Here is a 10,730-nt window from a genome sequence, read left to right as displayed (position 1 = left end):
CAAAACTGTGACAAATGGATTTCAATTTAGTCCAGTGTGAGATCATCCACTTTGGACCTAAATAGGATATTTCAGAATACTTTCTAAATGATGAAATGCTCGAAACTGTGGAGGTCCAAAGGGACTTAGCGGTCCAGCTGCATAGTCATTAGAATGTCATGGACAGGTGCAGAAAATAATCAAAAAGTTTAATGTAATGCTGGCCTTTATATTTAGAGGAAAAGAATACTAGAGAATAGACATTATGCTACAGCTGTTCAAAGCTCTGGTTAGACCACACCTGGAGTACTGTGTTCAGTTCTGGGCACCGCACCTGCGGAAGGATAAATTGGCTTTGGAGGGAGTGCAGTGTCGATTTACTACAATGATAACTGGACTCCAAGGGTTAAATTCCGACGAGAGATTACACAAACGAGGTTTGTATACCCTGTAATTTGGTAGGTTAAGGGCTGATTTCATCGAAGTTTTCAAGATATTAAGGGGAATTGTTGGGGTAGATAGAGAGAAACTATTTCTGCTCGTTGGGTGCCTGGGACGAGGAGACATCGCATAAACATTAGAGTCAGCAATTTCAGGAGTGAAGTTGGGAAACACTTCCACAAGCAAAGGGAGGTAGAAGTTTGGAACTCTCTTTCGCAAACAGCAGTTGATGCGAGCTTAATTGTTAATTTTAAACCTGAGATTGATAGGTTTTTGTGAACCAGAGGAATTCAGGTTTCTGATGCTCAGGAGGTGAGATGGATGTTGGTCACAGATCAGCCATAATCTCATTGAATTGCAGAACACTCTCGAGGGGCAAAATGGCCGACTCCAGTTCCCAAGTTGCTCATTGGTGCAGAATGCTAAACGATCCTGCATTGGCCGGGAATCGAACCCGAGTCCCTCGCGTGGGAGGCGAGAATTCTACCACTGAACCACCAATGCTGGCACATCTACTAACTGCAAATGTCCACTTACGTCTCTTCGCTCTCATAGTGAATGAAAGCAGCAATTTGAGTAAAGTTTACTTGTGTTCGAGTGCATCTTGTGACGACACCGAGACAGACGACAATGTCGTTTCAGCGCAGTTCATTCTGTAAAGTGTTACTTGATATTACAAGTCGTACATTCAAAACAAATTTGATAAAGAGAGACTAATATTCTTGATTTGAAATAATTGGTGCAGAACCTGATATTGCTCTACATCGTACATGGTACAAGAAGCGAGATTGGATGGACAGAGCGTTCTGAAAGGATGGCGGATCGGGTATATGGGAGCGGAATTTTACCCTCGCTGAACGTCTCCGTTGCCTTTGGGTCTGATTTTTGCTCAGGGAGTTTCATTGGTTCAAACCGGATGAGCCCCGTTGTGTCCCCATTTTTAATCCAAAGTCACCAATTGGCTTCTCACATCTTTTCAGCAGTGCAGAAGGCAGGTTTGACTTATCTCCAGCAGAGCATGTTTGAGCACCAGAGCACAGAATGCAGAGGGTTTGTCCACGTAACACACGTAGACGAAATGAAGATAATCTTTCAAGAAGTTTTACAGATTGAAGCCGGCACGTGAATTTATCACAATTCAGGCGATCTCATGTGTGCAGAATGAAAAGGTAAAGGATGCTGCATTGGCCTGGAACCAAACCCCTGGTTTCCCACCGGCAGACGAGGGTTCCACCACTGAACCGCTAATGTACACACAGCTGCAGGTTGCACGTGTAGCGTTGGACATATGTCTTGAATATACAGTCTGCAAAGCTCCTGGGCAGCCTGTTTCACAGCCGCGCGGTACCTGTGGGTTAACGAGCGAATTATGCAAGGCATGGACTTTGAAATTCACCTGGGCGTTCAAAACCAACTCACACTCATAGTGCGAAATGCTCAAATAAATATGAGCTGTAATTACCAGGCAGTACTTCTCTCAGAGATAAAGAGATAATCCAGCCAAATGTTTACCTATAAGATTTCACGATATGGGGTTTAATTTAAGCTGCACCTTAAATTCAGCTTAATCACCGAATGTGGAGATTTTTGCTATTATTTTCTTTGCGTGCTTCTCTCTACCTCTGTCTGCATTTCTTCTCTCTCTCTGTGTTTTCCCCTGATGGACTTATCAGGCTTCCTTGAACGGCTAGGTCCGGATGGAACATGGCTGTCGGATCTTCAGTCAAATGTTGTATTTCGACGGGATGATCTTTGCGATGTTCCGTCTCCGTTTTCGGAAAACGGAGACGGAACATCTGAAGGCCCAGATGGGCCTTCCCCTCCTCAGGTCCCGTCATCTCCGGGTAATGGGAATGCGCCCGATCTATCACTCGGCCTTAATATCTGTATTCTCATTGCTTAAGAATAAGATAACGGGGTTACAGCTATTCTCAGGTCACATTTTAGAAATTAATACGTAACAGATTCATTCGAAAACTAGAAGCACGTGGGGTTAAAGGACCAGTGGTAATGCGGGCACGTAATTGGCTAAGGGATAGGAGGCAGAGAGTAGTGGTGAACGGATGTTTTTCTGACTGGAGGGAAACATGCAGTGGGATCCCCCAGGGGTCGGTACCAGGACTATTGCTTTTCTTGTTATATATAAATGACTTGGATGTGGGAATAGGGAGTACAGTTTCGAAGTTTGCGGATATTGCAAAAGTTGAAAAAGTTGTAAATAGTGAGGAAGATAGTAGCAGATTTCAGGAGGACATGGACAGAATGGTGAAATGGGCAGTCACGTGACAGATTCAATGCAGATCAGTGTGAAGTGATGCACTTTTGGAAGAAGAACATGGAGAGTTTGTATAATCTAAATGGAACAATTTATGCAAGAGCAGAGGAACCTGGAGGTGCATATTCACAAAACACGGCAAGTTGTTAAGGCGGTTTCGAAAGCATAAGGGATACTGTGCTTTGTAAATAGGGGCATTGAATACAAAAAAAGGAAGTCATACTAATCCTTTCAATATGTACAGTTCTGGGCACCACACTTATGGATGAAAAGGCATTGAAGGGGATTCAGAGCAGGTTGACCTGGATGATACCAGTGATGAGGGACTTCGGTTATTTGGAGAGATTGGAGAAGCTGGGATTATTCTCCTTACAGCAGAGATGGTTAACGGGAGACCTAATAGAGATATTCAAAATAATGAGGGGTTTTGAAAGAGCAAGTAGGGAGTAACTGTTTCCTCTGGGAAGTGGGTCGGTAACCAGAGGTCATCGATTTAAAATAATTGGGAAAAGAACTGGAGGGGAATTGAGGAGAATTGTTTCACACAGAGGGTTGTTAAGATCAGGAACGCACTTTCTGAAAGGGTGGTGGAAGCAGATTCCATGGGATCATTCAAAAGGCAATTGGACATATTGAAGAGGACTAATTTGCAGGGTTATGGGGAAAAATCTGGGGTGTGGGTCGAAATGGAAAGGTCTTCGAAAGAGCCAGCACAGGTACGACGGCCGAATGGCCTCCTTCTGTGCTGTAGGATTCCATGATTACCTTCTGAATCATTACAATTGATGCTATTCAGTGTTGACGAAACAAGAAAATTATAATCGTGATATTCGGCTTCGCCATTCCCTTATGAATATCGCAGATTATAATATCTGGGGGAGGGGGGGGATGAATGGGGGATAGAGTGCGGAGGTTGGAATGGAAGCCCAGCAGAATGAACTTGGTCTCATCAGTTTTTGTTATTTTTCCTACCAGTTGCCCGAAGCAGGCGGTGAACCTTCTCCTCGAGAGAGGATCGTCATTTCAGTTCGGAAGGGAAAAAGGTATCAAGAAAATCGGGTGAAACGCACACGGAATGATCCGGGACTTACAGCACAGCTTTTTAAACAGACACAGAAAAGGAATAATCTGGGCCTTACAGCACATCCCTTTTAAACAGACACAGACACGGAATGATCCAGGACTTACCGCAAATCCTTTTAAACAGACACAGACACGGAATGATCCGGGACTTACATAACATCACTTTTAAACAGACAGAGACACGGAATGATTCGGGACTTACAGCGCATCCCTTTTAAATAGACACAGACACGGAATGATCCGGGACCTACAACCCATCCCTTTTGAACAGACACAGACACGGAATGATCCAGGACTTACAGCACATCCCTTTTAAACAGACACAGACACGGAATGATCCGGGACTTACAGCACATCCCTTTTGAACAGACACAGACACGGAATGATCCGGGACTTACAGCACATCCCTTTTAAACAGACACAGACACGGAATGATCCAGGATATAAATCACAATTATGGTCGATTAGTTTCTCTGACGTTGACCATAAGATAAACTCTTTTTACCAGGACACCGCTGTCCGTTTGATACGTCGCGATCTCCCAATCTCAACACCTTCGTGGAAGGAACTGTTGCTGATTGCAGCCAACAACGCAAAAACCTACGTCTGCCGTTTCGAGAAGCATGGGACTTACAGCCACACCTTCTGGATGGAGTGAATGAGAGAAACAAGACTTCAACACAACACCGACGAGGATGGGATTCGAACCCACGCGTGCAGTGCAAAATAGATTAACAATCGATTGATTTAACCGCTCGGCCATCGCGTCACATAAGCAGAAACTGGAAAGCCCTTTTATTCAAAATGAAAATACTGGCTATGTTGCCAATCTGAAATAATAACAGTCGATGCTGGAAATCGTCAGCATTTCAGACAGAATCTTTAGATATCGAAGTAGAGTTAATGTTTCAGGTCGATGACCTTTCGTCTGAGCTGAGTCAGAATAAAAGCGCTTTTATTTTCTTTTTTTGAATGCTAAGCCCTGGATTCTGAGGACAAGAAAGTCTGACCATACAATATGACCTGCCCATGCACCCAAATCGAGAATGTTGAAAATATCCAGTCAGCAGAAAACTTCGGTGGAAGAACAGATTTTGTCACTGCATGCAGCGTGCTGGAAGGACCAAAGACTAATGGCGAGCGTGGGGAATTGCCAGGATACCAAGCATTAGGATTCACTCGATATTTTGGCAGAGAGACCGTTGATGAATTTCAGATGGAACAGCCACATATTGAAATCCAGTCGGTGTGTGAAAGAAAACGAGTGCTGATGGAAGGGGCTGGGAGTTCAGCAGTGTGGGGCCGTGTGCACAAACACAGCAGTTAAATCCAATTCCCAATTAGTGAACCCATCCAAAAGGTCTGTTTCTTTGGTTGAGGGATTTTTTTATTCGTTGACGGGATGTGGGCGTCGCTGGCGAGGCCGGCATTTATTGCCTATCCCTAATTGCGCTTGAGAAGATGGTGGTGAGTCGCCTTCTTGAACAGCTGCAGTCCGTGGGGTGAAGGATCTCCCACACTGCTGTTCGGTCGTGAGTTCCAGGATTTTGAACCAATGACTTGGAGGGGAACGTGCAGGTGGTATTGTTCCCATCTGCCTGCTGTCCTTGTCCTGCTAGCTGGTAGAGATCGTGGGTTTGGGAGGTGCTGTCGAAGAAGCCTTGGCGAGTTGCTGCAGTGCATCCTATGGATGGTACACACTGCAGCCACTGTGCGCCGGTGGTGGAGGGAGTGAATGTTTAGGGTGGTGGATGGGGTGTCAATCAAGCGGGCTGCTTTGATCTGGGTGGTGTCGAGCTTCTTGAGTGTTGTTGGAGCTGCACTCATCCAGGCGAGTGAAGGGTATTCCATCACACTCCTCACTAGTGCCTTGTAGATGGTGGAAATGTTTTGGGGAGTCAGGAGAATATCCAGCGTCTGACCTGCTCTTGCAGCCACTGTATTTATGTGGCTAGTCCAGTTAAGTTTCTGGTCAATGGTGACCCCAAGGATGTTGATGGTTGGGGATTCGGCGATGGTAATGCCGTTGAATGTCAAGTGGACATGGTGAGACTCTTTCTTGTTGGAGACAGTCATTGCCTGGCACTTTTCTGGCGCGAATGTTACTTGGCACTCATCAGCCCAAGCCTGGATGTTGTCCAGGTCTTGCTGCATGCGGGCACGGACTGCTTCTTTATCTGAGTGGTTGCGAATGGAACTGAACACCGTGCAATCATCAGCGAACATCCCCATTTCTGACTTTATGATGGAGGGAAGGTCATTGATGAAGCAGCTGAAGATGGTTGGGCCTAGCACACTGCCCTGTACTTACATTACTTTTTAATATTACAGCTAAGCAGAGCACTTGAGCAGTCTCAGCTGTGACTTTGACTTTTCTCCCTCTCCTCTAGATCTCCCCGGCAACTGCCACTAACCAACTGCAATCTTCTGTCACACTTCTCCACGAGAAAGTTCCGTGCCTCCGTTTTCAAATGAAATAACGTCCATCTCTTCAGTCACGGACAGCCCAGAGAGAGTTTCTGAGTCTCAGGTCCCACTTTGCCTCAATCCTCCATGAAGTACCATGCAAAAATGTCCTTCAGTTAATAATAATATAAATAAAAGTTCTTATCTTTTGGGGTTTTGTTCAGATTCCACGGCTTTTAAAGATCATTGCGGATATTTGACGAAGCGCCTTTTGATTGACGGCTTCTCTTTGATTAAGATTCCGAAGCGATCAATGAGAGGCCGAAAATCAAGCTGTTTCTCAGAAACACTGTTATTTCGGTACTGATGAAAGCAGTATGGGCTCTGGAAGTGCTCAGGTTGTGAGTTTCAGTCTCACCTTCAACAATCCAACATTTCACTCCGGGCATTTTGACCGGAGTTCAAAGTGCAACTGGTATGTTCCATGATGCATCTACTTCTTAGTGTTCCCATGTGGGCACTTGCGTTCCTCTGGCCTTCCGTCTTGCTTGAGCAGATGCGAGTTTCGTTGTTTTCGAGGGAGAGGGGGATCTCAGCGTCAGCTGATATGGCAAAGGGGCCGGGATGAGATCTTTAAATCGAAGGAACCAAACATACGATTATTCTTTTCGTTGAGCGGATATTCATCGGTTGGAAGTTTCGTGTGGGGAAAATTTGGAAGGGAAATGTGCTGCCTGGTGTCACTGTGTAACGGGTGAAATTATTCAGCTTTCAGATGTTAATAGACTGAAAGGTCGAGAGGCCTTTTCCAGCTCCCGTGTGGGACAAGTTTAGCTTTTGGGCCAATGGGTAAAGTGTTATTTTAATTGGTGCGAACGAATGACAAGTCATTTGGCACAAACAAGAGTTCGCTGTCCATGTTTCTAAGATCATGTTCAATAAAATCAAGGATTCCCCTCAACACGTGACTGAGAATTTTATAACAGGGACCCTCCCCCCTGTTCGACGTCTTCGAGGGATAATTCAGAGTCCTCTTATGAATATTTAAGATAGGAACTGAACGACGAGCGAGCCTGGGGAGATCACTCGTTAAAGCAACAAACTTTTAAAGCTGGTCGTGATATCAGGGTCCAGTGTTCAAGCGATAAATTTGGAAACAGCTGGTCAGTTCTGCCTTTGTTGCTGAGCAACAGCTCCGGGACAGACGATGCCTGTGATGTGTCGTCAAAGCTTCGGTGGTGCCTTGTTTCCCAGGGATGGGCAGTAATGCGCTGTCTGTAGCGGGAATTGCAGCTTCCCGCCAGCAACGTGTGATTGGAAAGAGCGTGGCCGAAAGAGGGGCTTAATGTTGTTTCTGTCGTGGCCTCAATCAATCCGGGAGCTGGGGAAGATCAAACATCGAAAAACTGATGTTTGTTGCCGCGGCCGCAATGCTGTCTATAACTGTAGTTATTAACCGAAGCTGCACTGCAGGAGCCTTTAATGATCTCTCACAAATCAACTGAAATTATTCGCAATGCGCAGCTTTGAGAGGGACTTTCTGCAACGTCAGTGCAGGAAACGTGAGTGAGTGTGAAACACTGTCTGTATATGTGTAGTGTTTGAGTTTGTGTTGAACGAAACAGAGAATGGAAAATATATCGGTTCTGTGAGGTGTGTTATTTTATTCAAATTCAACCGCAGACTGAATTCTTGCTTTTTTTCAGACTTATTGATTTTTAGAGGGTAACGTTTCCAAAACGTAACTGCCTCATTTCGAAGCGCGGACCTTTTGCGTGTTAAACAAATGTGATAACCACTACACTACAGAAACTCGACCGCTCACATTGTTATAGGAAACCCTCAGAAGATCGCTGCCGTCTGCAAATGCTCTCAGTGTGGGAGACGGGTCCCTTTCCCGTTCAGGGGATTAACTTCTACAAAATAGTTTACTGTATTAATTTCGCAATACTCATTAAACTCTGAAAAAAGACGAATAGTTGTTCAAATCGCCATTAATCAACTAATAACTTTCTGTTGGAGGCGGACGGAAATCCGAACTTTTTTTTCAATCATTCATTCACCAGGCAGAATATCCAAAGTTCAGAGGGGAATTGAAAGGGGAAATCAGAGGGGCAAAGAGAGGGTATGAGAATAGACTGGCGGCCAACATAAAAGGCAAACCAAAAGTCTTCCACAGGCATGTAAACTTTCAACGGGGAGGAAGAACCCGACTCTGATTCGGGACCAAAAAGGAGATCGACTCATGGAGCCAGCCCAAAAATGCTCCTGCGCGGTTTCGAACCGGGGGCTTTTCGCGTGTTGGGCAAACGTAATAGCCACTAAACTATAGAAACTCTGGTGCAGATGTGCTTCGAGGAAAGCCTCAGAAGATCGCTGCCGTCTGCAAATGCTCTCAGTGTGGGAGACGGGTCCCTTTCCCGTTCAGGGAATTAACTTCTGCAAAATCCTTTTGCTATATTAATTTCGCAATACTCATTAAACTCTGAAAAAGACGAATAGTTGTTCAAATCGCCATTAATCAAGTAATAACTTTCTGTTGTCGGCTGACGGAAATGCTAACTTTTTTTTTATTCATTCATTCACCAGGCATAATATAGAAAGTTCAGAGGGGAATTTAGGGGAGTCTATGACGAGGGGGCATAGATTTAAGGTGAGAGGGGAGAGATACAAATGGTCCAGAGGGGCAATTTTTTCACTCAAAGTGTGGTGAGTGTCTGGAACGAGCTGCCAGAGGCAGTAGTAGAGGCGGGTACAATTTTTTCTTTTAAAAAGCATTTGGACAGTTACATATGTAAGATGGGTACAGTGGGATATGTGCCAAGTGTAGGCAACTGGGACCAGCTTAGTAGTATAAACTGGGCGACATGGACATGTTGGGCCGAAGGGCTTGTTTCCATGTCGGAAACTTCTATGATTCTAAACTTCTATGAATTGAAAGGGGAAATCAGAGGGCCAAAGAGAGGTTATTAGAATAGACTGGCGGCCAACATAAAAGGCAATCCCAAAGTCTTCCACAGGCATGTAAACATTAAACGGGTCGTGAGAACCCGACTCGAATTTGGACCAGAAAAGAAACCGACTCATGGAGGCAGCCCAAAACTGTTTCTGCCCGGTTTTAAACGAGGGACCTTTCGCGAACGTTATAACTTGAAGCGAATGTAATAACCACGACACTGCAGAAACTCTGCTGTACACGTTGTTACAAGAAACCCTCAGAATATAGCTTCCGCCTGCAAATGCTCTCAGTTTGGGAGATGGGTCCCTTTCCCGTTTCGGGAATTAACTTCGACAAAATCGTTTACTGTATTAATTTCGCAAAACGCATTAAACTCTGAAAAAGACGAATAGTTGTTCAAATCGCCATTAATCAACGAATAACTTTCTGTTTCAGGCTGACGGAAATCCTAACTTTTTTTTTATTCATTCACCAGGCAGAATATAGAAAGTTCAGAGGGGAACTGAAAGGGGAAATAAGAGGGGCAAATAGAGAGTATGAGATTAGACTAGCGGCCAACATAAAAGGGAAACCAAAAGTCTTCCACAGGCATGTAAACATTAACCGGGTCGGAAGAGCCCGACTCTGATTCGGGACCAGAAAGGAGATCGACTCATGGAGGCGGAGGGGTTGGCACAAAAATGTTCCTGCCCGGTTTCGAACCGGGGACTTTTCGCGTGTGAGGTGAACGTGATAACCACTACACTACATAAACTCTGCTGTATAGGTACTTCTAGGAAACCCTCAGAAGATCGCTGCCGTCTGCAAATGCTCTCAGTGTGGGAGACCGGTTTCTTTCCCGTTCAGGGAATTAACTTCGACCAAAAAGTTTGCTGTATTAATTTCGCAATACTCATTAAACTCTGTAAAAAAAGAAGAATAGTTGTTCAAATCGCCATTAATCAACTAATAACTTTCTGTTTCAGGCTGACGGAAATCCTAACTTTTGTTTATTCATTCACCAGGCAGAATATAGAAAGTACAGAGGAGAACTGAAAGCGGAAATGAGAGGGCCAAAGAGAGAGGATGAGAATCGACTGGCGGCCAACATAAAAGGGAATCCAAATCTCTTCCACAGGCATGTAAACATTAAACGGGTAGTAAGAACCCGACTCTGATTCGGGACCATAAACGAGATCGACTCATGGAGGCAGCCCAAAAATGTTTCTGCCCGTTTTCGAACCAGAGAACTTTCGCGTGTTAGATGCACGTGATAAAAACTACACGACAGAAATTCTGAAGCCCACGTTGCTATCGGAAATCCTCAGAAAATAGCTGCCGTCTGCAAATGCTCTCAGTGTGGGAGACGGGTCCCTTTCCCGGTCAGGGGATTAACTTCTACAAAATAGTTTACTGTATTAATTTCGCAATACTCATTAAACTCTGAAAAAAGACGAATAGTTGTTCAAATCGCCATTAATCAACTAATAACTTTCTGTTGCAGGCGGACGGAAATCCTAACTTTTTGTTCAATCATTCATTCACCAGGCAGAATATAGAAAGTTCAGAGGAGAATTGAAAGGGGAAATCAGAGGGGCAAAGCGAGGG

At 44.8% G+C, this 10,730-nt stretch overlaps 2 non-coding genes across 2 annotated transcripts; both read right to left on the bottom strand.

The window, feature by feature from the left end:
* Window positions 1–853: 853 nt before the first annotated feature.
* Window positions 854–924, bottom strand: trnag-ccc (transfer RNA glycine (anticodon CCC)). Its single transcript has one exon. It is a non-coding gene; the product is annotated as a tRNA-Gly (tRNA).
* An 8,900-nt stretch (window positions 925–9,824) lies between these two features.
* On the bottom strand, window positions 9,825–9,897 carry trnav-cac (transfer RNA valine (anticodon CAC)). Its single transcript has one exon. It is a non-coding gene; the product is annotated as a tRNA-Val (tRNA).
* Between the last annotated feature and the right edge of the window lie 833 nt (window positions 9,898–10,730).

This window comes from Heptranchias perlo, chromosome 20 (assembly GCF_035084215.1).
Source record: "Heptranchias perlo isolate sHepPer1 chromosome 20, sHepPer1.hap1, whole genome shotgun sequence".
NCBI lineage: Eukaryota > Metazoa > Chordata > Chondrichthyes > Hexanchiformes > Hexanchidae > Heptranchias > Heptranchias perlo.
The sequence above is the reverse complement of the archived record's forward strand: the minus strand, read 5'-3'. Positions and strand labels throughout refer to the sequence as shown.